Here is a 22,337-nt window from a genome sequence, read left to right on the forward strand (position 1 = left end):
AGGAAATATGCCTATACTTACATTGTATGTTATCTAAATGAGACTGGGCTCCTCTTTGGGCAGAGATGTTAGTATTACAGTGAGGTAAAGGCAATTGCCCATCATTCCAGGGGTCACTCCATAGGAGTCAGGGGTTTAGCTCTAAAGGCCTGAGTGGCCTGGGCCTGGTAGGTCTTGTCAGGGCAGTGGTCATCACCTAAGGAGTGGTTTCAGGTTTCATTTGCCTGAGGTAAGAGGAAAACTAGAAAGAAAGAACAGTGTAAGGAAAAATATAAGACAAAGGTTAGTGAGTACAAGCAGGTGGACAGTAAAGGTCAGGTCTTGGGGTCTAGGACGGGAGTTATGGAAATGGATGGTGGTGATGGTTGTACAACATGTGAATGTGATGCCATTGTACACTTAGAAAAGGTTAGAATGGTAAATTTTATGTGTATTTTACCAAAAAAATGTATTTAAAGATTTTATTTATTTATTCATGAGACACACGGGGGGGGGGGGGGGGCGCTGGGCACAGGCAGAGGGAGAAGCAGGCTCCATGCAGGGAGCCCGACATGGGACTTGATCTTGGGTCCCCAGGACCACGCCCTGGACTGAAGGTGGCACAAAACCGCTGAGCCGCTGGGGCTGCCCCCCCAATTTTTTTAAATGGGTGAAACACCTCCGTTCCTATTTTCTTATACTACCACTAAGGAGAGGTCAAGTGGCTGTTGGGTATTCACATTTACAATTCTGAATTAACCACTCACTATAGGACCTTGGGCAAGTGACTTAGTCTCTCTGTATGTCAGCTTCCTCAGTGGCAAAATATCTACTTGAAAGTGTGATGTGAGGATGAGATGAGTTTGCAGGCGTAAAGCACAGTAAAGTCTAGCACAGTAAAGACTACATATTCATTGTTGTTATCACTATCACCACTACTAACTCTGTTCTCCGTGATCCAAATAAAATCGTATCCTACCAAGGAAAAACCATTTGCATTTCATTCTCTGAAAGATGATGGATGGCCTGGCCCCAGGTTCAGTATCTGATCTAACAATAACTGAATATTTTCTTCCTCAGCCAGAACACACTAATGGGAACTAGGGCCCAAGTTACAGTGTCCTTTGGGCAGCAAAAGAGTTAAGATACATATGCCTAAGTTGCATTCATTCAGCAAATGTTAACCATGTACCTTGTCTGTGCCGAGCATTGTACCAGGTGCTGATTTAATTTGCTGACAGCACTTTCCACTGTCATCTCTGGAACCCAAGCCCTGGTTTCCTTACTGAAGTGTGAGGATCATCTAAAAGAAATGTTGTATAAAAAGCTTTTCCCAGGACTAAATTAACAAAAATACATGAGGGCACCCCCAACTGTGCATTTCTGTTTTTCTCCTTATAGTTCTATTAAAAAACAAACAACTCTCCATTTACTTTCAAATTTCATAAAGCCAATCATTCCCAGGTAAATTTTTGCCCAAAATCTGTCAGGAAGGGAGACCTCAGGCAAACTTAGCAAAACCACAGAGCAGACCATCTCCGGCCTTCCCTGGGCAGGCACAAGAATAGAGCCAAGAAGGCTGCAAGTGCCACACTGGGAGATCCCAGAACTGGGAAAGGCACACACGTGTACAGGGCATGCACTCCTCTAAAACTTCTGGCCGGGTACCAGAAGCTAACACTTTTCAAAACTTAACATTAATGGAGGCCCAGATTAGATTTAGCCACTTGTAAAAGTGATATGATGATTAATTATTATTTTATGAAGTCACACCACGTGTTCAGGCCAAAGAGGTAAAAACAAAAACAAAAAAGCACTGCTTTGGGAGTCAGACCTGGGCTTGAGCTCCAGGGCTACTTCACAGCTGTGTGACTCTGGGAAAATATTAACTTCCCTAAGTTTCATTTCCTTATCTATAACATACAGCTTAAAATTCCTGCCTTTGAGGGTCTTTGTGATGATTAAAGGAAATGATTCATACCACACACCTAGCTGATGTCTTGACACAATAGAAATCCAATACGATGGATGCTCTGCTCACTCTATATTTTCAGGCAGGAAAAATGTCCCACGGAACTCAACTCTGGATTTAGAAGAATAATAAGAATGGATCCCAGGTAAATATTCCCCCTAGTTTTTCTAAGAGCCCAGTTCTGATAACTGGTATTTTTAAGACTCTGACAGTATTTGAGACATTATCCAAAAAATCCAACCAAATATTCTCCAATAGCTCCTTCTCACTGAAATTTTATAATGGGCAATCAAGAAGCCTTCAGCTTTATTCTGCAGAGCGCCATATACAAGACCATGTACATACAATCTTAAGAACTGCGGTCCTCTTATATAAAAACCAATAACTTCTCTCTGAGCTCTCCTATCTCTCAAGTCTTGGCGAAAAGAGAGGGAGGGAAGGAGGAAGGAAAGAAGGATTGCCTCTGCATCTGTGGCATTTTGTTAGGAGTTAACTGGACAAGTAGTCTGGGCCAGGGTCCCCAACAAGAAAATACAAAGTCAGGACAGCTGAAATAAAACAGCACTGACATCCTGTTTTGCAGCTGAGACAGGACTGCACTGACATTCTGTTTTGCAGCCTTTGCAGAAATGCCTTGTGCAAAATGTCCTAAAATAAGACAACCACAAAACACTGGTCAATATCACAGGCAAGGGGCAGTTAAGACCTAAGCCCCCAGATGTTAGGAAAAAAAAAAAAAAACCCTAAACCAAAACAAACAAACAAAAAAACACCAGCACGTGGGCATTAACCTAATAGGTAGACAGCTATGTGACCAAAGCCCTGACTGGCAAGACTCAGCACACCCTGTTTAAGAAAGTTCTGCAAAAGAGCTCATAAAAACCCCTAAACTTAGAAACCCCAGGAGCAACCTACTCAGGCCCCTCTCCAGGAGCTTTACATTCTTGCCCAATAAACTTTGCTTTGCTGCCCACCACTCTTCATCTAGTCTACCTCTTCAGTCTCTGAAGTGGCACGACCACGAACCCAGACACTGGGAGGACACAAATCCTGTAACAATTTCATAGTGTTGAGGGCATCCCCAAGACCAGGTCCAGGTTTTAATGCTTTACTAAGTAAGGACTCATAAGGCAGCATACAACCATACTCACAGCTAGGATTTATTACTCTGAAAGGATACAAAGCATAATCAGCAAAGAAAAAAGGTAGATGGGGTCAATGAAGATTGGGGAAAACCAAACCTAACCTTCAAAGAGTCCTCTTCCAGAAGAGTCATCCGGGTCACGCAGCAAGTTCTGACGCCATGTGTGAAATGTTACCAACCAGGGATCTCAATAGAGATTCAGTGGCCAGGATTTTTATTGGAACCTGGTCAGGTAGACACTCTCTGCCTGGCACATAACCAAATTCCAGACTCCCAGGAGGAAAGCAGGTGCTCAGCTAAACTGCACTGTTTGCACAAATCAGTTAGGTACGGTGAGCCACTCTGATCATTTAGGGTGGTGTGAACCCTTCCGAAATCCAAGTTCCCAGACACCAATAAAAGAGCAACCTGGCAAGGAGGTCTTTCTAAGGATAAGCAGTCTCAGGCTTGATGTGTGAATTCTTTCCTGCATACAAGGGAACAAAAATCCAAACATCTAATTAATACCTGCCCACCGACCACTAAATTCTCAGGGCCAACTGATATATTGAAATCCTTAAAAAAACAAAACACACACACACAGTGAATGTAATTCAGGGCTTCAAAATATATTCATTCAGCATATTTTTACTGTGTCAGCCTGCTGTGCCCCAGGCAGTAAGGAAATAACAAGTCCTCTAGTCCCCGTCCTTTCAGAACTTTCAGACCAATAGGGAAGATAAGAGGAGTACAGAAAGAGTGATAGTACTAGTTAGTATGCGATGATGGCCATAAAAGACATGAACTGGGCCAGAGAGAGAAGGGAGAGAAGACTTCCTGCTGCGATGAACAAAGATTAAGGTAAGAATTGCCATAGAGCTGCAGTTTTGTTTTTTGTTTTTTGTTTTTTTTTTGTTGTTGTTGTTGTTGTTTTAGAGCTGCCGTTTTAAGGACAGGTAGGATTTGAGAGTAAGTGACAAGCTAGGAATAGCTCAACAAGGGGAATAAAAGTATCACTCCAGGCAAAGAAGCTGCATGAACACAGTACAGAGGCCACTAGAGGGAAAGGGGAATATGATTTGAATAGAAGACAGGGCTCGTGGAAAGAGGTAATAGAAGAATTAAAAACCAGCCAGGGTGCCCGGGTGGCTCATTAAGCATCCCACTTAGTTTGGCTTAGGTCATGATTGCAGTGCTGTGAGCTCTACACCAGGTGTGGATTCTCCCTCTCTCCCCTGCTCCTCCCTCTGCTCACATGCTCTCTTGCTCTCTCCAAATAAATAAAATCAATCGATCAATAAATCAGAGGCTAGTATGAGATCAATGAAGGTCTCAGGTGTCAGACTGAGATTGTCCTTTATGTGGTAGGTGAGGGGGAGTGTGCATACATGTGTATGTGTTTTTACTTTTTCAATCATACTACTTTATTTTTTTAATTTTTTAAAAAAGATTTTTATTTATTTATTCATGAGAGACACACTGAGAGGCAGAGGCATAGGCAGAGGGAGAAGCAGGCTCTCCATGGGGAGCCTGATGCGGGACTTGATACCAGGACCCTGGGATCTCTGCTCTGAGCCGAAGGCAGACGCTCAACTGCTGAGCCACCCCTGGGTGGCTATAAGCCAAAGGGCCAAGACCTTCACAGTAAACTTCACAGCAGCTAAAGAAGGCTAGAAGTAGCAGAAGAGGTGAAATATAAATATCATTTGGGAATAACATTGGGAATGAAGCAGTAACAACACATCTTGAGAAACGTATGAATTAAACAAGATTCAAAAAAATTTTTGAATTTTTTAATTGATTTTTGAAATGATTTTATTTATTCATGAGAGAGACACACACAGAGAGAGGGGCACAGACACAGGCAGAGGGAGAAGCAGGCTCCATTCCATGCAGGGAGCCTGAGGTGGGACCCAATCGTAGGTCTCCAGGATCACACCCTGGGCTGAAGGTGGCGCTAAACCGCTGAGCCACCTGGGTTGCCCAAGATTCAAAATTCTTAAAGTTAATTGAGGTGTTTGTGCACCATAGTAAGAATGCCTAGAAAACCAGGTGGGTTAAAGGTAAAAACTAATAGCGTGGCAGGAAATTCAGTGGACATGTCTAGAACTCTAACAGAGATGAGGAATCAGTGCTCAGGAGAGAGGCTGTGGCTGGAGCTAGAAACATGGCCGTTGGCAGCATGGAGTCTCAAGTGCAGGTGGCTAAACTCTCAGCAAGGGGGAGAATGCAGTGAAAAAGCACAGAGAAGAAAGCAGATGATATTGTACTTAAGTGAAGAGAGAAAGAGCAGTCAGGTTGTAAAAAAACAAAACAGTAGTGCGTTCCAAAGCTGGGGAAAGCATTTCAGGAAAGAGGGAGCTGTCAGCCTAGGCAGCTGCTGCAACAAGTTGAGGCAGAGTCAGGCAGAGAAAAGGGCACTAGACCTGGTAACTGGCTTGTCACCAGTGACCTTTGCCCATCAAAGACAGGGCAGGACAGAAAACTGTCCCACAAAGAACTCTGTGAACCAAGGCCTCTTGTCACTGGGAAAAGAAGGTGAGATGAAGTCCTAGAGGCTGGAGAGGGTAGTAAAAAGAGTAAAGAAAGTAGTAGAAAGAGGGTACCCATCCTTTAAAAGAAGAGGTTGCAGAGACGTGGTATCTGAATAACAGTGGCACTGACTACGGTGATAGGAATGGCTGACGCCCCTTCTCTTTCAGTGGACAGAAATGAGGAGACGCTCAAATGAGACAAATGAGTTCTTCACAATCCAAAAGGACAGGGATGACTGTGCAAAGCAGCCAGCTCCCTCAGACAGCCACAATGGAGAACGGCAGAATGAAGGAAGAAACGAAGTGCAGAACTGCCAAGGCCCTTCCAATGGGACACTAGTTTGAAAATGGTAGAGCCTCCATTTTTAGTAACAGATGTGTCAACAGAAAAACCTCCCTGTCAGAGGCAGATGGTCCATTTCACTCCAGAATTAATCTTGTGCAGGTCACAAATGTTCCTCCTGAGGAAAAGTCATCCTCTCCACTGTTAGAAGCTTACTGGTCAGATATCCACCAGCAAGCACAGTATTTTTCCCCAGACACACAGACCCATTGGTAATAGGCATTTTGGAGAAGCCAAATACTATACATGGCAAATCCACAGCTATGCATTTCTTTTGCCTCATGCCAACAGAACTTGGCTCTTGAGCTTCACAGAGTTAGTACTGTAAACACATATATGCACGCACACTGAGAAGTTCTCTTTAAACATGCTACTTCAGTTCAAATCTGGGCACTAACATTTACTAGCTTTATGATCTGAGACATCACTTAATCTCTGTGTTTTCTCATCTGTAAAATGGGCTTAACAAAAGTACCTAGTGCATATAGTTGTGGTGAGGATTAAATGAGCTAATTTGTGTAAGTATTTAATAATTATGAGCTATTACTATCTCATTTGAGTCTTATTTAATTCCATGAAGTAAAGCTAGGTAATCATTAACATCTCTTATTACTAATGAGGGCACTGAGACTCGGAGAAGAAATACTTGCCTAATTTTCACACAGAACACAAGGCAAGATCTTAAAATAATCCAGCCTCCTTAATAAGTGGCACAAAGCTCTCCACAATCAGCCAACTGCCCTCCTCTCTGGCCCAGCTCTTTCCAGTCTTGCTTTGAACATAAAATTGTGCCCACCACACAATTTTCCACCCTTCCTAACTTTCTGATACCTATCCATCCTTCAGTCTCAAGTGCTACCTCTTCTAGGAAGCCCTTGGCAATTGATCATCCTTCCCCTCACTACCCCACCTCCTTCCTCTGTGCTCATGTCTATTAACATCATATTGCATGGTAATTACAGAGGTCTGTCTTCCCCACTGATTTCTAGCCTAAAACAATTTCTGGCATATAATAAACAGTAAATGTTTATCGAATGAACTTGTCTCCAAACCTGATATTCTTCCCACTACAGTATGCTTTCCCTTTTATCAAAAAATGTTTATTATGTAATAGTAATCTAAAGAGAGGTGAAACAAAAATCAACTAATCATACTGTATTTATTTAAATATTAAACTAAATAAAACACTTAAAACACTTGCTCACTGTAACCAGAAATAGTGAAACCGTTCAGAGACCTGACCACTCCCATCCCCAGTTTATCAGTCCTTGTGCCTTTGGTCTCAAAGGGAAGAGACCCAACCTGGATCTACCAAAGGACTTAGCCTAGGCTCGATTGACCCAGTGAGAAGCACCTGGCGTGGCATGGAAGAAGACAGATTCAAAGATCTCATACTCTAAAACTCCCAGGTGAGATGCCTTCAGGAGTTTCAGATTGCATATTGCTCTTTGAAGGTCACATGGCAGGCCAAGACTGGCTTTCAGTTCTTTTTTTTTTTTTTTTTTTTTTTTAAGGAATCCAACTTGGTTTCCTTTTTTTTTTTTTTTTAAATTTTATTTATTTATGATAGTCAGAGAGAGAGAGAGAGGCAGAGACATAGGCAGAGAGAAGCAGGCTCCATGCACCGGGAGCCCGATGTGGGATTTGATCCCGGGTCTCCAGAATCGCTCCCTGGGCCAAAGGCAGGCGCCAAACCGCTGCGCCACCCAGGGATCCCCCGGCTTTCAGTTCTTGACTGCTCCAGAGTGATCCTGAGGAAAGGCTATCAAAGAAGTAAAAAGTAAGCACATCCACTCCATCCTCGCTTTCTCACACACCAAGCAAACACTGATGATCAGTGCCATGGTAGGGTCACATCTATCCCAGGAGAATTTGGCAGGTGGAGCCACATCTCACAACCTTGGCTCCCAGCCACTGGCCAGATCATTAGGGGAAGCTAGTTCTCTACATCTAGGTATCTCTAGTAACCAAAGTGAATCTCCCCAGTGGCTCTCCCTGAGGACCTATAGGTATATATCAGGTTTTCCCTCTGGTCTGGATTAAGTAGACAACACTAAGGAAAACATAAACACAAACCTAGAAACACACAAACACACTTGTGTATACTTGTGTTTGACCCTGACTACTTAAGGAAAAAAGTCACCCAGTTTCTTGCAATTTGCCCATAAATGATAGTTTTGTGGCCCAAGCCTCACTGCTCATCTCCTGAGGAAATTCAGGGACTGCTAACCACAGCAGTACATGCTAAGCACAAGATATTCAACAAACCACCACCCAAATTCAGCATGCACTGGGTGTCAACTACTCCTGGAATCTTAAACTCAATTCTGGAGATAGAGGAAAAAAAGGTCTTAATATTTTTCTGGATCTAAGCCTCAATCATTTGCCAAAAGCATACCCTGTCCTTTACTAAAAAATGGTTAATATCCTTAGCTCCAAAGCAGGGCATATTTATCCTTTTGGTCCAGTCCATAAATCAGTATATGGAGTCACTATTTTCCTACACATATGTATCTTCCTGTAGAAGTCTTCAATTAAAAGGCAGCCCCATCTCTACAGGTACCTTTTACAAAAAGCTTTAAAATATTTTATCTATGCCTTCAATCAAATCCCTCTTTTATAACTTGGGCAGTGCTAATCATTTCTATAATTTAGGCTGTTTGTTCTAAAGAGAAATCCAGTTACTTCCCTCACAAGATTGACACACCTCCAATTAGTTCTTTGCAGCCCTCAAGGTAAAGGGCAAGTTTTTGGCCTGGTTTTACCATTGGGCGTCAGCCCACCACATGAGCAGCACCTCCAGCCACAGCTCTTCTGCCCTATATGCCAACACCATGGTCTCTTCCTTGGTACCCCAGGCCCTTCCTGCCCCCATGCCACTGTACATGAAAGTGCTTGAACCCTTCTTTCTATCCCATCCTCTTCTCAATCTAGCAAACTCCTACTGGGTTAGGGTTCCACCTCATTTGTCACCTTCCAACATTCCCAGACAGTGCTCTCTGCAATCTCACAATGAGCTGTATTTCCACTAGAACAGTTACACTGAACCCTAAGTACTCTTTACCATTGTTGCCCTTATTACGGGCATTTTCTTGTTCTTTTTTTAATCCTCAGAATCTGCTTGTCAATTTAATGATTAGATAAAAATCCTATGAAGAGTGGGGCAAATATGATCAGCCCGTTTTCTATAGGTAGAAACTAAAGCATCTGTAAAATTAAGTGATTTGATGAAATACAGTTGGATAATGGCAAAGCTTGTACAATAGGAACTCTCACGAGCCAACAGATGCATTCTAGAAGACAGAGGGAAGGGAACGGACACTGAACAGCAACCCTGTGCAAGACATAATGTTAGGCACTTTAATATATTATCTTATTCCTTACAGCCACTTTATGAGAGATGTAAGACAGATGCAATTTTTCAAGAAAGAAAACTCAGATTCAGAGAGGCTAAGTTACTTGTTCAACTACACACTTAATAAATGGATCCAAGGTTCCATTTATTGAATCCATTTCCAATGGATTCAACTACAGTAGGACTCTGCAACCAAGTTGATTCCATTACAGTGGCCTCTATTGATAACATGAACTTCCAGACTCACACTTGCCCATGGACACAATCCAGAAACACCTCCGTGTTATAGCCTGCCCACTGACCAAAAGGCAGATGCTAAACCAACTGACCCTATCACCTTGCCATCCATTGTGCTTCACAAAATTCTGGCTTCTGGGATCCCTGGGTGGCGCAGCGGTTTGGCGCCTGCCTTTGGCCCAGGGCGTGATCCTGGAGACCCGGGATCGAATCCCACATCGGGCTCCCGGTGCATGGAGCCTGCTTCTCCCTCTGCCTATGTCTCTGCCTCTCTCTCTCTCTGTGACTATCATAAAAAAAAAAAAAAAAAATTCTGGCTTCTGACTTTTCTGCCTATGACTGTACCTTACAACCATCTGTTACTAAATCATCAGATAGCAATGTATTCCAAGGATTCTAGCAGAAAGGTGGTATGATGCTATTCCAAAACCCATCTACATGTGCATTATGTCAGAGTAAAAAAGCGTCATATTTAAGTGGTCTAAGTACGGTAACTGGCACAAAAAATTCTTTAATAAATCTCTACAACATGTATAATATTAAGACCAACTTGTTTCTCTTCAAGTTCTTCATATATCCCTTCTCGTTTATCAGGTTGTAATACCCCAAAATAAAATGTAATTGGGGTCTTCCAGAAATTAAGCATGAAGAAATAATTACTTGCCAGTTCTCTAGATCATATTTCAGTTATTCTGTTCTCAGGCAGATCTGCTTCTTAACTGCCAAGTACGTGCCTGACTCCCTAGGTCATGGTATGTTGGGAAAACTGGATTTTTCTCCTGAAAGACTTCTATCAAGTCCATCATTACTATTTCTATGGTAACAGAAATGTTTCAGGTTTTCTAGAAAAGCCCCAGTTTTGAATATAATAATCTGTTACGAGCCTGTGCCAAGAAATATGCTTTAACACAGGATTTGGTAAACATAGATTCAACATCCTTCCTCTAAAGAACCCCCCCCCCCCAAAAGAGGTTGTACTTGCTAGGAGACAGAGCACAGGCTTTTGAGTCAAGGTAAGTAACCAGAGTTCAAATGTTTGTTTTGTCATTCACTAACTGTTGACCTTGGGCAATATACTTAACTTCCCTGCTTCCATTTCCTCATAGGTAAAACGGGTAATTATCATCTCCTTCAGAGAGTTGTCCTTACAATTAGATGAGCAATGACCTAGCAAGGGACTGACACATAGCATATACTCAATAGATAGTACGCATTCTGTTTATCACCATGCTCCTGTTATTGTTCATAACATCCCTGAAAGGAATAGAAAAGACACAATTTTGCTCTTCTAAGCAAAAGACCATAAATGATGTGATTTGCCTAATATAAACAGAGCTACCACTTTACTTCCCAAGACAGAACCTTTCAGTTACTATATTACAGCCCAGTATTGATATTGAAATGGGGTGTTAAGTTGCTGGCTCAGCTCTTTGTAATCCAGTCTCACCCCCAGTTATTTTCTGCAATACTTAAATTATTGCTGTAAGGTATAAAATTTCCTGAATTTTGTGCAACATGATCATTTTCAAATAAATATTATCTTGTATGGTCAGAACATCTGCCAAGCTATACATCCTCATTCTGCATCTAGAACTGTTTTCAGCTTCTTCCTTCCATGAACGATAGAGTGAAATGCTATTAGGGTACAGGCAGACATTCTGTGGTGGATGTGACTTTCTCATATTTTAAAGACAAATGAAAGTGACATTTTTGCTTGGAAATATTATCCTCTAGTGATTCAAAGCATGGGCTCTAGAGTCAGACTGCCTGGGTTCAAATCTCTGTTCCTCCCTCTTATTAGCTATGTCATCTTGGGTAATTTGTTTAACTTATCTGTACCTTAATTTCATCATTATCAAATGGGAAAAATAATAGTACTCAAAATAGTATCAATAATGGATGTAGGTACAGTGCTTAGAACAGTGCCTAGTACATAGTAACTGTTCAATAAAGGTCAGATATCATCATCATCATCATTTACTTGCTTCACAGGATTTTAAAAAGCAATCTGAAGCAATCAGACATAATCAAATTGTTTTATTACCAGCAAAGGACATACCAGATCAGACAGAAATACTTTTGAAATAACTGAGGAAGATGAATTCTATCTAACCAATTACTATCCCCAGGTGCTATCAATGCAGTAGATCCATAGCATTTGCCCCTCGATGCCTGTGGTCTCAATTATTCATAAGGCACCTTGAATACATGTCACATAGAAACTGTAGTTAAATAAAAAATGGTGCCAGATAGGTATGAGGTGGTAAGTCCTTGGCTGGTAAGTCTTTGGCCAACCACCCAGCAACAGAATCTCAATCCTTTTTTTGCTAGTTTCATTGATTAAATGTGATCCTATTTAATCCTCAGGGCAACTCTGTGAGGCAGGTATGATCATTCCCATTTTAGACACACTGAAGAAATGACATGCCATGGTGATAGTTGCAGACTTGGGGTAGCAAAGATCTCCGGATATACACCATAAGTATGTGCCAAGATGATAAAAGTCAAACAACCCTAGAATCCACTCTAACAAGTATCAAAGAATTAAACTGGAAACCCAGACCCCTTACTTCTAAAGTCAAATGACTAGTCTAAAACAAGCAGGGGTAAAGAATCTTCCCTAATGAATCTAACATGCCATAGTTCAGTCTCTCTCTCAATGCAGACTGCTGGTAGAAGGGGTGGGAGTGTCTGAGGCACAGATCTGACTGAGCTGCTTGGTTTGGCCTGGCCCGGTATCCAGCCCCTGCCCTCAGCCTTGCAGCCCTATGTTTTAATCAGCTGACTCAGCCAGTGGCAGGAGATCCCAGGCGCCTGTGGCTGTGAGTAATGGTGGCACAAAACACATCTGTCTAATCAGAAGCTGATGGCATCAGTTCTGTCAAGACTTAGGATAAAACAATGCTTCTGCAAGGGAAAAAGAAAAGTCTAGTCATCCAGAAGCTAAGCAATGCAGTGCCTATCCTTCTCTCTCTGACTTGGAATGCAAATTTGTGGAACTGTTTACTAGGTCTTAGACTTCCACGCCTCAAATATTTCTTGGTGCTTGTACAGAAAGAAGATTTATCTAGAAGTAATAAACCAAATCCATTTTTAATAGTAGTTGTTGAAGCATCTCGAAAGCATAGCATTAGGAAATGCTTTTAAGGGTGCCTGGGTGGTTCAGTGGTTGAGCATCTGCCTTTGGCTCAGGACGTGATCCCAGGGTCCTGGGATTGAGTTCTACATCAGGATCCCTGCAGGGAGCCTGCTTCCCCTTCTGCCTATGTCTCTGCCTCTCTCCGCGTCTCTCATGAATAAATAAAATCTTAAAAAAAAAAAAAAAAAAGGAAATGCTTTTATCCTGGCCTTGTAAAAAAGTCTCTATCATTATTATGCAGGATAATGCACAGGAAAGTGTTTTCATAGGTTGTAAGTAAACATTTCATATATATAAAGACATCACTGCAACCACCTGAAGGTCATTATACTATATTTCAGCAAAAATGTCATTTCAGAAGAATCACTTATTAATTCATTAAAAATACTTGACTAAGTTCCCACTGAGTGTTAGGCAATGTAGATGCAGAATTAAACCAGACAGTCCTAATCCGTGGGGGTGGGGTGGGGGCCTCAGTCTTTTCCCAAATTGGTCTTTTCATCTTTATCATACTCCAACCACACCTGGTACTCTTTGCTCTCTCCTGTCCCTCTCTTCCTCCCCCCACCCATACCTTCCTTCCTGTTTCTTCCTCTACTGGAGTTCTGAGCCACCCAAGAGTGTGCTTCTCCCACATTCTGCAAAAGTCATAGCATAAGCATAGTACCAAGTATCTAGTATGTAGTGACACACATAGCCTTATTGCCATTAATAACCTGCTTTTACTATACTTCCAACCTTCCCAAAAGTTACCGAAAGCAGTTCTTCCTAAAAAAAAAAAAAAAAAAAAAAATGTATATCTAAGGAGGTTCTAGATTAATAGTAACAAATAGATGAGCAGAAACCATTCTCCTCTCAAAGATCTATGGATCTGAGTTCTGCATGAGAGTAATCAGCTGGGGAAACCCTTAGAAAACCCTAAAGGGCACCAAAAGCTGGAAGCAACAGAAAGTGGAAACATTATCCCACACCTGATTTATCTGGATGTAGTAATTCTCTACCAAAATTCCATCCAGGCAAAGATGAAAAACAACTAGAACATAGATTTTTAAGACTCTAAGGTACCTCCTCTGGTCCTACTCCCTCACTTCATAAAGAAACTAAGGCTCAAGGAGAGGATATGACTAAGATTATACCGCTTGTCTTTGGGGCAAGATCAGAAGCTGAGACACCTGCCACCCAATGCAGGGCCCATTCCAGAACTGCCAGGAGCTGAGTGCATGGCTGGGAGCAGCCCTTGAGGCAGTGGCTTCTGGTGTTCAGCCACACCCCTACAAGCATACTGCCTTTCCAAAGTTACTCTGTTTCTTCCTTGTGCACCTCTGCCTCACTTAAGGCAACTGGAGACAGCACTGGGATACTAGGACTCTCTGAGCCAACAAACAGCTCTCTTGAATGGCAAGCCTATTTTTATTCTGGAAAGTGGGACTATTTTCTGTCCTTTTCTTCAGAATTGTGATGAAGATCGAGATGCTAGCCATCAAAGAATCATATTCTTTGAAGACAATGTAGAGTAGAAATACAGTAAAACATTTGCATTGTAATTAAGTCTTGCTAAAATGTTAAGCCCATGACTTAGATTCCAGCATTTTACAAAGGCCTACAATATTTTTGATCCTTCTACATTCAAACATCTTTTTAAAACAGCATACACACTTGCATGCAATTCAAGTAACAATCACACCTGACACTTGGTCCTTAATAGCAACTCTGGCTGGGAAGATAGAGTAGGTGACATTATCCCCAATTTAAGGAAGGGAAAACCAGTTCAGAGAAGCTACTAGTCTTGCCCAAGGTCACACAGGTAATAAAATGCAATGCAGAAGCAATGATCTTTTTTTTTTTTTTTTTTTTTTCAGAAGCAATGATCTTATTTAAGGCTCCTCTCTGTGCAATTTAGCTTTACAACTTTCTTCTCACATTTTGCACTTCAACACTGAAGAGCTACCTTTTCTGTTACATTTGAGACATTTAAGACACCTGAGTTATTTCACAAGAAACACCTTGGTCCTGAATGCCGGCAACAGCCTTATGGTAGGTACTTTCCACTGCTGGAAACTACATGACACCAGGAAATTAATTATGGGGTGGGACAGACTTTGGAGTTCACAAACAGGATTAACCTTTATAATGATTTTAATTATTCATAATTTATTCTCTGCATTCTTTCAAAAATAATTTGAGATGGCTCTTAGCTCTGACAATAATTCAATCAAAAGTAAGGATTGTATTCATTTGTTCATTTTTTTCAGCTTAGCTGAGATTCTTTTTCAGTCTATTTTTCTTAGCAATCTCCACATCCAATGTGGGGCTCGAACTCATTACTCAAAGATCAAGAGTCACATGCTCTTCCAACTGAGCCAGGCAGCTGATTTTTTTTTTTTTATTATTTTTTCAACTTACTCATATAGACACAGAGAAAAAGATCTGGAAAGCTATCCCCCAAATTTTGCATTAGTTATTTCTGAGTATGGATGTATTATTAATGCTAATCTGTATTTTGTCTTTTTCTACAATGAATACATATATAGTTTTGGTAATAAGAAAACAATCATGATCTCACTTTTAATCTAAAAAACTGAACTCACAGAAATAGGGAGTACAATGGCGGTTGCCAGAAACCACGGAATGGGAGAAATGGGAAGATGTTGGTCAAAGGGTACAAACTTCCAGTTATAAGGTGACTTGAGTTCTAAGGATCCAATATACAATATGGTGACTATAGTTAACAATGCTGTATTGTATATTTGAAGGTTGCTAAGAGAGTAATTCTTAAATATTCTCATTACAAAAAAATAGCAATACATACAAGTACGAAATCATCATGGACTTAGACAATATTATATTCCAATTATATCTTAATAAAGCTGGGTGGGGGATCAAACAATAAAGATTATTTTTATTTTTAAAACAAATTCTTCATTCTGATAAATAGGAAAGGGGTTATCTCCACAAAGAGTTATAAAGCTCTGTTACTGTAAACTAAGTGCATGAAAATGTAAAAATAATACCCTAAAGCGCCCGGACCAGAACGTTTGCCTTACTTCTCCATTTGGATACTCTCAGCCCTCAAGACTATAAAACAATATGCCAGGACACCAATTTTACACAAATCTTGTGGGGAAAAGCTTGTTTTATATATTGAAATCATATTCAATATATGAAATCACGTGGAAAAAATCACAAATTCTTAATTTTCACACTTGCTGGGGTCAATCTGAACTATATTCCAACACCTAGAAGAGCTTGTCACTTTCATTACTGGAGATTCTTCTATGACGAAGTTTGGGAAGCCGTAAGGCAAACAGTACCATCTTATTTACCCTCCTTTTTGAAAGAGACTACGTCTCGTTTCCTGTTAAAAAAATATATATCAAATTTTCTTCATCTACTGTAACTTTTAAAATTCTTTATAAAACAGGTGGCAGAAAACATATTACCAGGCAAATCTGGAAGCCCATAGGGGCATAGTTCATTCTACCTTGCCTAGAGGGGAGGCCTGGCATCCTGGGTTCTGAGGATGGTGGGGCCCGGGCTGCCCCACTTCTGCAGAACAGCAGACCACTCTGCACAAGGTGCTAATTCATTCATTCCACAAATGTTTATTGAGCAAAGCTTGAGAAAGGCCTCTTAGGGGACAGTGGGATCATTCACAAGGCAACGGTCAGGTCTAACGGATCAGATGTGGACAATCAATCTTTCATTAGACCTCAAACCACCTCTAGGATAAAGCAAACAGGGCTCCTGCCCATTCACTCACTAGCAGCTGGGGGGGAATCAGGCAGGCGTTCTGGAACAGGACTGCTCCTTTAGAGAGGCTAAGGTAGTCACTTATTCCCACCAGAATGACCAAAACTCCTGCACCATAAATGGCATAACTCTTCTAAAATGCTTTGAATAATGTCTGGCACCTACTGAGAACTCAATAATAGTCATTCTTACTGTTTTGATTCTGGCTTGCCTTCATTCAAGGAGCACCAAACAATGTGGAAAGAACACAGGTTTTAGAATGAGAGAGCCTACTTTTGAATCCCAGCTATGTTGCTTACTAGCTATGTGACTAAGGGAAGCAATCTTTCTGAGCCTCAGTTTCTCATTTGTAAAATGGGAAAAATGCCAGTATACCTTCCTTCATGTGGCTTTGTGAGAACTAAAGACACATTATATGCAAAGAAGAATGTCTGGCCCATAAGTGCCCAATAAAGACAGTCAATACTGCTACTGCCCCGCATCTTTCCCCACCACTCGTGACAGGTCCTGGCATCTGAGTTCACCCAGACACCATATTAAGGGACAGAAGGACTACAGGGGTGAAGGGAGGGGTGGGAGCACCTGGAGATCTTCCACAGAAATCCTCCATCAAAGTCTTCAACTCCTTTCAATCATCCTGTTTGGCTGCTTCATCCAATTGATAGCTGGAGCCACTATTCCCTCACTGGGAATGAATGCCAAGAAGGGGACAGGAAGCTGAACAGCGGTTTGAATCCATCCCACCTCCCACTGCCTGTCTGTCTGAAGCCCACTGGGCTTCCTCTGCACATCCCTGCCGGGCTGTGTGGGTCAGGAAGCCAACAGTAAGATGCACAGTCTGTTCTTATGCAGACTTCCATCTCGAATCCAGAGCCCAGGCTCCAGAGGCTGCTGGTCACAAACCAGCATTAAACGAAAATGAGGACGACCATTCAGACAGAAAAGTGGAGGCCCTCAAAGTCAAAGGGGATTTATGAGGGCCCGAGGGAGGACAGGGAAGGGGGAGGAGTCAGGATGGGTGCGGAGAGACAGGCCCACTTTGTACACAGCTGATAGAGCCCTATCTGTGTCCTAGCTGCTCAAACAGTTGGTTTTCCATACTGGAAGATGATAAATCCCATTCCTAGGATTCAGAACTAACGATGGGACGAGGTCCGGGTGTAGGAAGATAGTTTCAAAATAAGCTTGTCTGTCAATACCAAACTTGTTTTCCCCGTGAAAAATCACCAGCCCCCGACTCAGCCTTCCCAGGCGCCCACCTGTGGAGAGGTCCTAAAGCCCCACTTCACTTCACCTGAGCAGTCTCGGGGAGTGACTCTGCAGCCAGCCCAAAGCCCGGGGTCAGTCCTCGAAAGCCCCGGGAAACGCGACCAACCGGGAGGCCCCCGCGCCCCGCCCCGCCCCGCCCCGCCCCGGCCGCGGAGCCGGCTCCCAAGGGCGCTCGCCGGATGCCAAGCGCGGCTCCCCGCCGAGAACTCCGAGCACAAGGCGCAGTCCCCGCCAACACCCCCTTCCTGGAGCAGGGCCCCGAGGAGGGAAAGAAAGTTGCCCGAGAGGACACGTCGGGCGGGCAGAGGCGGACCCTGGAGCCGCGGGGCTCCGAGTGGCAGCAGCCGGGCAGGGAGCGCGCTCGCCGGCCCCGCGGGGTGGTGCAGGCCCCGAGCCCCTGGCGCGGCGCGTTACCTTCCTCCCGACACGGCCCCGCGCGCCTCCTGCGCCCCGCACACCCTCGGGGCGGCCCAGGTGTCGCCCCGCCGCTGTCAGCGCCCGGCAGCGTGTGCAGGGCCCCGCGGGCGGCGGGCGGCGGGCGGGCGCGCAGGGGCGGCTCCGGGAGCGCCGACCAATGGCGAGGAGCCCGCGCGCCCCGCCCCGCCCCGCCCCGCCCCCGGGCTCCCCGCCCCGCCCCGCCCCGCCCCCGGGCTCCCCGCCCCGCCCCGCCCCGCCCCGCCCCCGGGCTCCCCGGCCCGCTCCCCTGCCCGCTCCGTCTCCCGCTTCCCTCCGCGCCTCGTACTCCTTCTCCCTCGGCCCTCCCCGCCCGGGCCTCCTCCAGGGCACCTTGCCCCAAACACCGTTTATGTCTTGACCCCTGTGCGTCAGGAGCCCTACAGCCCAAGGACCGGGCGCGCCAGGAACCCCTCTGCTCGGAGACCCAAGTTAGCCGCCACGCAGGCCAAGGAAGAGGTTGGGATCAAGATGCTTTAACCGCTCCGAACGTGTAAAATAGATAAAAATCCTTCACAAGTTGTTTTTAAAGTGGTGCTTTAAAATATCCAATAATACCCGGATAAGTTGTGAGCGATGTGTTTCGCCTGAGCCGCTCCATGGGTGTGCAACGAGGGCCAGTATGCTGCTGGAAGGTGCTGGGAGGTGGTATATCAGGGTCATTTTAAAAATGTTACCAATGATGGGGCCAACCCAAGCAAACTTCTGGAAGAGGTGAACCTTAAGGCCTTTTCTCCTCATCGACCCCATTCATGTTGTCAGTTCAACTGAGGGTAGCCCAGGTCTGCCTGTCTTTCTTCTCTCAAACTTGTAAATGCTGATCCCAAGGACCTCATTCAGTACTGGATGCTGGGCTGCTAACCTGGCTCAGGAATCCTCGCCCTGTGTTATGTGTGATTCTGGCTTTCACCCAAGCTTCGGTAGTCTCCTCTGTCCCTTTGCTGGGTGGGCACTGAGGATGCAAAAGAGGAATAACCACTCATCTTGCCTTTGAAGAGACAAATTTGTAAATAATTTCAATTTAGTGTAATAACAGCCAGAATAGGTTACAAACACTGGGAGAGGAGGGCAATACAAGGTTAAATACTGAGGTCAGAGGGAAGGGCTGCAGAGAAGCAGGCAAAGGCATACAGTTGCCTGTCATATGTTGCAAGGGTTGTGTGACAGTGAGGCAGAGATGAAGCTAAAGAGGTAGATGCGGGAAGAGCAGCTCTGCCTGCCTTGCTGAGGGAAGCAGACCATGTCCTGTTGGTGAGAGCTACTGGTGAATGACTTTAAGCAGGGGAGTGGTCTGATTTCATTTGTCTGCTATCTCGCTTTCAATGTTGTCTGTGCGTGCTTTGGTTATCTTCTTCCTGCTCCTCTCCAACGGGGGAGGCAGGCACTGGACCTTGCTCACCTGTGGGTGCCCTGCATTCTTGGTACAAGGCTTTGAAGGAACTCAGTTCTCCCTATTTCAAATGTCACTCCTCCCAGAAAAGAAATAACCCTGCTAGGGAGGGTCTTAGGATTCTTACTTTAGACTCTGGACAAGACAGGTGGGGGAGAAATTTTGAGGAAGAGTCTTGCTGGGGCCCTCATTGCAAAAGGTCAGAGAGCTCAGAGGTTAAAAGCTGGAGCTGTGATTTTAAGTGGTCAAAGTTCAAATACTGCTCTCTCCCCCACACACACTTTCTAAGAGAACCTTCAGCCACTTATTTAACCTCTCCGTGCCTCACTTTGCTCATTTGTAAAAGAGATGATAATAATGCTCCTCTCTAAGGCTACTGTGAAGGTTAAAATGAGAAAGTGCATGTGCATAGCAAAGTGCCTTGCACAGAGGAAGTACTGAATAAATCTTAGTTAACATGATCATATCAAGTCAGCAGAGGCTTGTTCCTCTTAACCTATAGTAGTAGATTGCCCTTCTTCAGGATGCCTGGGTGGCTCAGTGGTTGAGCGTCTGCCTTTGGTTCAGGTTGTGATCCCAGGATCCTGGGATTGAGTCCCACATTTTTTCTTACTACCTCCATCCTTCCCCTGACACCATCTCTATCCCAAATGCCTTGCACACTATAGGCACTCAATAAATGCTTGTTGCATTGCAGGCAGTTCTCCAATAGTAGTTATGTTACAGAACACAGCACTGTTTCCACCATGGAAAATTAAAAAAAATGAAAAACAAAACAACTTCCTGTAGAGACATGACTTTATCTTTAAGCTATGTAGATTTATAACTTCTTACCCACCAAAAATTGAAGATACTGCTGAAATGCTGTACAATTACATCTAGCATGGTAATGTGGTTAGATGACGTATAGCATTAGGTATCAAATGTATAGCATTTAGAAAACAATTCGGTCACAGTACTGGGTAAACAAGGAATTTGGTTTTCTAAATAATTTGCAAATACTAAATCTTTTTAACTTTTGGAAATACAAAACTTTGGCCTTGAATCAAATTGTGTGAGCAATCTCTCCACAGTCTTTAATAATGCCTTGCATTTCTACAGGGCTTTTTGTATTTTTCAAAGTTCTTTCAGTTTAATTATCTTGTTTGATCTTCCCATCAACTCTATGATGTAGGAAGGGCTGCTCTTATTAGCATCTGCATTTTACAGATGAAGATAGGAGGGATTTAAGAGGATCAGGCACTAAGCCCAGGCCAAATGGCAAACTAGTGACAAAGTCAAGGATACCAGTGAGATTTCTGACATTTGTGAAAATTTTGGCATCATTATTTATGACCTTTCTGAGTAGTAATCTTATGCAGACAAGTCTTAATTTATATTTATGTATATACATTTTCATACAGAGTTCCTTTTATAAAGAAAAACCTTTGTAGCAATCATCTCCCTCAGATATGTACATGTAATAATTGTGATATTTCTTCAGTGCCTTTCATCTGTGCATATCAAGATGCATTGCAACATAAATACTCTTAAAAAACCTCTAGGTTAACTGTCAGTGTTCTTAAACAAATTTTCTTATTTTAATATTTAAAGAATAAATGTTTCTTCAAAAAATAAAAGCCCTCCATTTATATAAGATTCCTAGAATAGTCAAATAGAAAGAGACAGTAGAATAGCGCCTGCGGGTAGGGAAGTGATGGGGTTAGTGGGGTAGTTGCTGGATACAGAGTTTCATTGTGGGATATTGAAAAAGTCCTGGAGATGGATGATGGTGATGGTTGCAGAGCAATGTGAATGTACTTAATAACATGGAACTGCACATTTAAAAATGGTTAAAGCAGTAAATTTTGTGTGATGAATATTTTATCACAATAAAAGAGTAGAAAACCATCTGGTTTTATTAATATGAGATTCCCTCTAGTAGAAGGTTATAATGTAACTCATGATCTTTTTTGTTTTACCTTGTCTTTTTAAAATTTACTGTACCTTAGAGCCCCTTTACACTTGCTGTGGCAGAAAAGATCGTGATCCATAGGGAGTCCTATTAACCTTTTTTAAAAAAATCCAAAATGGGGTTGAGTTTTGTATGATAAGGTAAGATCCTAGTAGATTATTAGAGCTCCTATTAACCAAATGCCTCCTACTTGCTGGTATTGACTAAATGCTTTTTCTTACTACTTCATGTCACTGGGGGAGCAGCTCTAAGTGGTAACAGATGGGAAACCAAGTTATATGAAGACAAGGTTTCTTGCCCAGGGCTCCACAGCCAAACACGGCTGTCAAACACTGAAGCTGACTTCCGAGGGTGTAGAAGAATCTCCCTTTGAGTTGCAGTGGTCCAGGTTATGTGGTTGGACTAAAGCAAGTCAATTTCCTCAAGTTTTCCTTAAAATCCTACTACTCCCTCTGTGCTGTAATTACTGTCATCTTCTCTTTACAGAATTGTTGTGTCCTATGTAACTAGGCCTATGCTGTCCAAAATGGTAGCCACTAGCCACATGCGGCTATTAGGCACTAGAAATGTGGCTAGTCTGGATTGAGATGTCCTGTGAATGTAAAACACGCACTAAACTAAAAAAAAACTAAAATATCTCATCAACAGTTTTTGTGTTGATTACATATTGAAAGGTAATACTTTGGATATACTGAATTAAGTATAATATTTATCAAAGCTAATTTCATCTTTTTTAAACTTTTTTGTGTGTGGCTTCTAGGACATTTTAAATTAAATGTGTTTCTTGTTATATTTCTATTGGAAAATGCTATACTCAAGGCTACCTGAGTCACTTTCTC

The 22,337-nt window shown here is 42.9% G+C and overlaps 1 protein-coding gene across 24 annotated transcripts in view; it reads right to left on the reverse strand.

The window, feature by feature from the left end:
• Positions 1-18,237, reverse strand: part of SYTL2 (synaptotagmin like 2) — a 118,877-nt gene extending 100,640 nt beyond the window's left edge. For 23 of the 24 annotated variants that reach the window (XR_011995160.1, XM_072726125.1, XM_072726113.1 and 20 more), the window contains exon 1: positions 18,116-18,231. The gene's annotated coding sequence lies outside the window, so the exon portion shown is untranslated. Of the gene's footprint in view, positions 1-18,115 lie in introns of all 24 variants that reach the window. The other variant, XM_072726109.1, reaches the window with a different exon arrangement.
• Positions 18,238-22,337: the final 4,100 nt, after the last annotated feature.

This window comes from Vulpes vulpes, chromosome 11 (assembly GCF_048418805.1).
Source record: "Vulpes vulpes isolate BD-2025 chromosome 11, VulVul3, whole genome shotgun sequence".
Taxonomy (NCBI): domain Eukaryota; kingdom Metazoa; phylum Chordata; class Mammalia; order Carnivora; family Canidae; genus Vulpes; species Vulpes vulpes.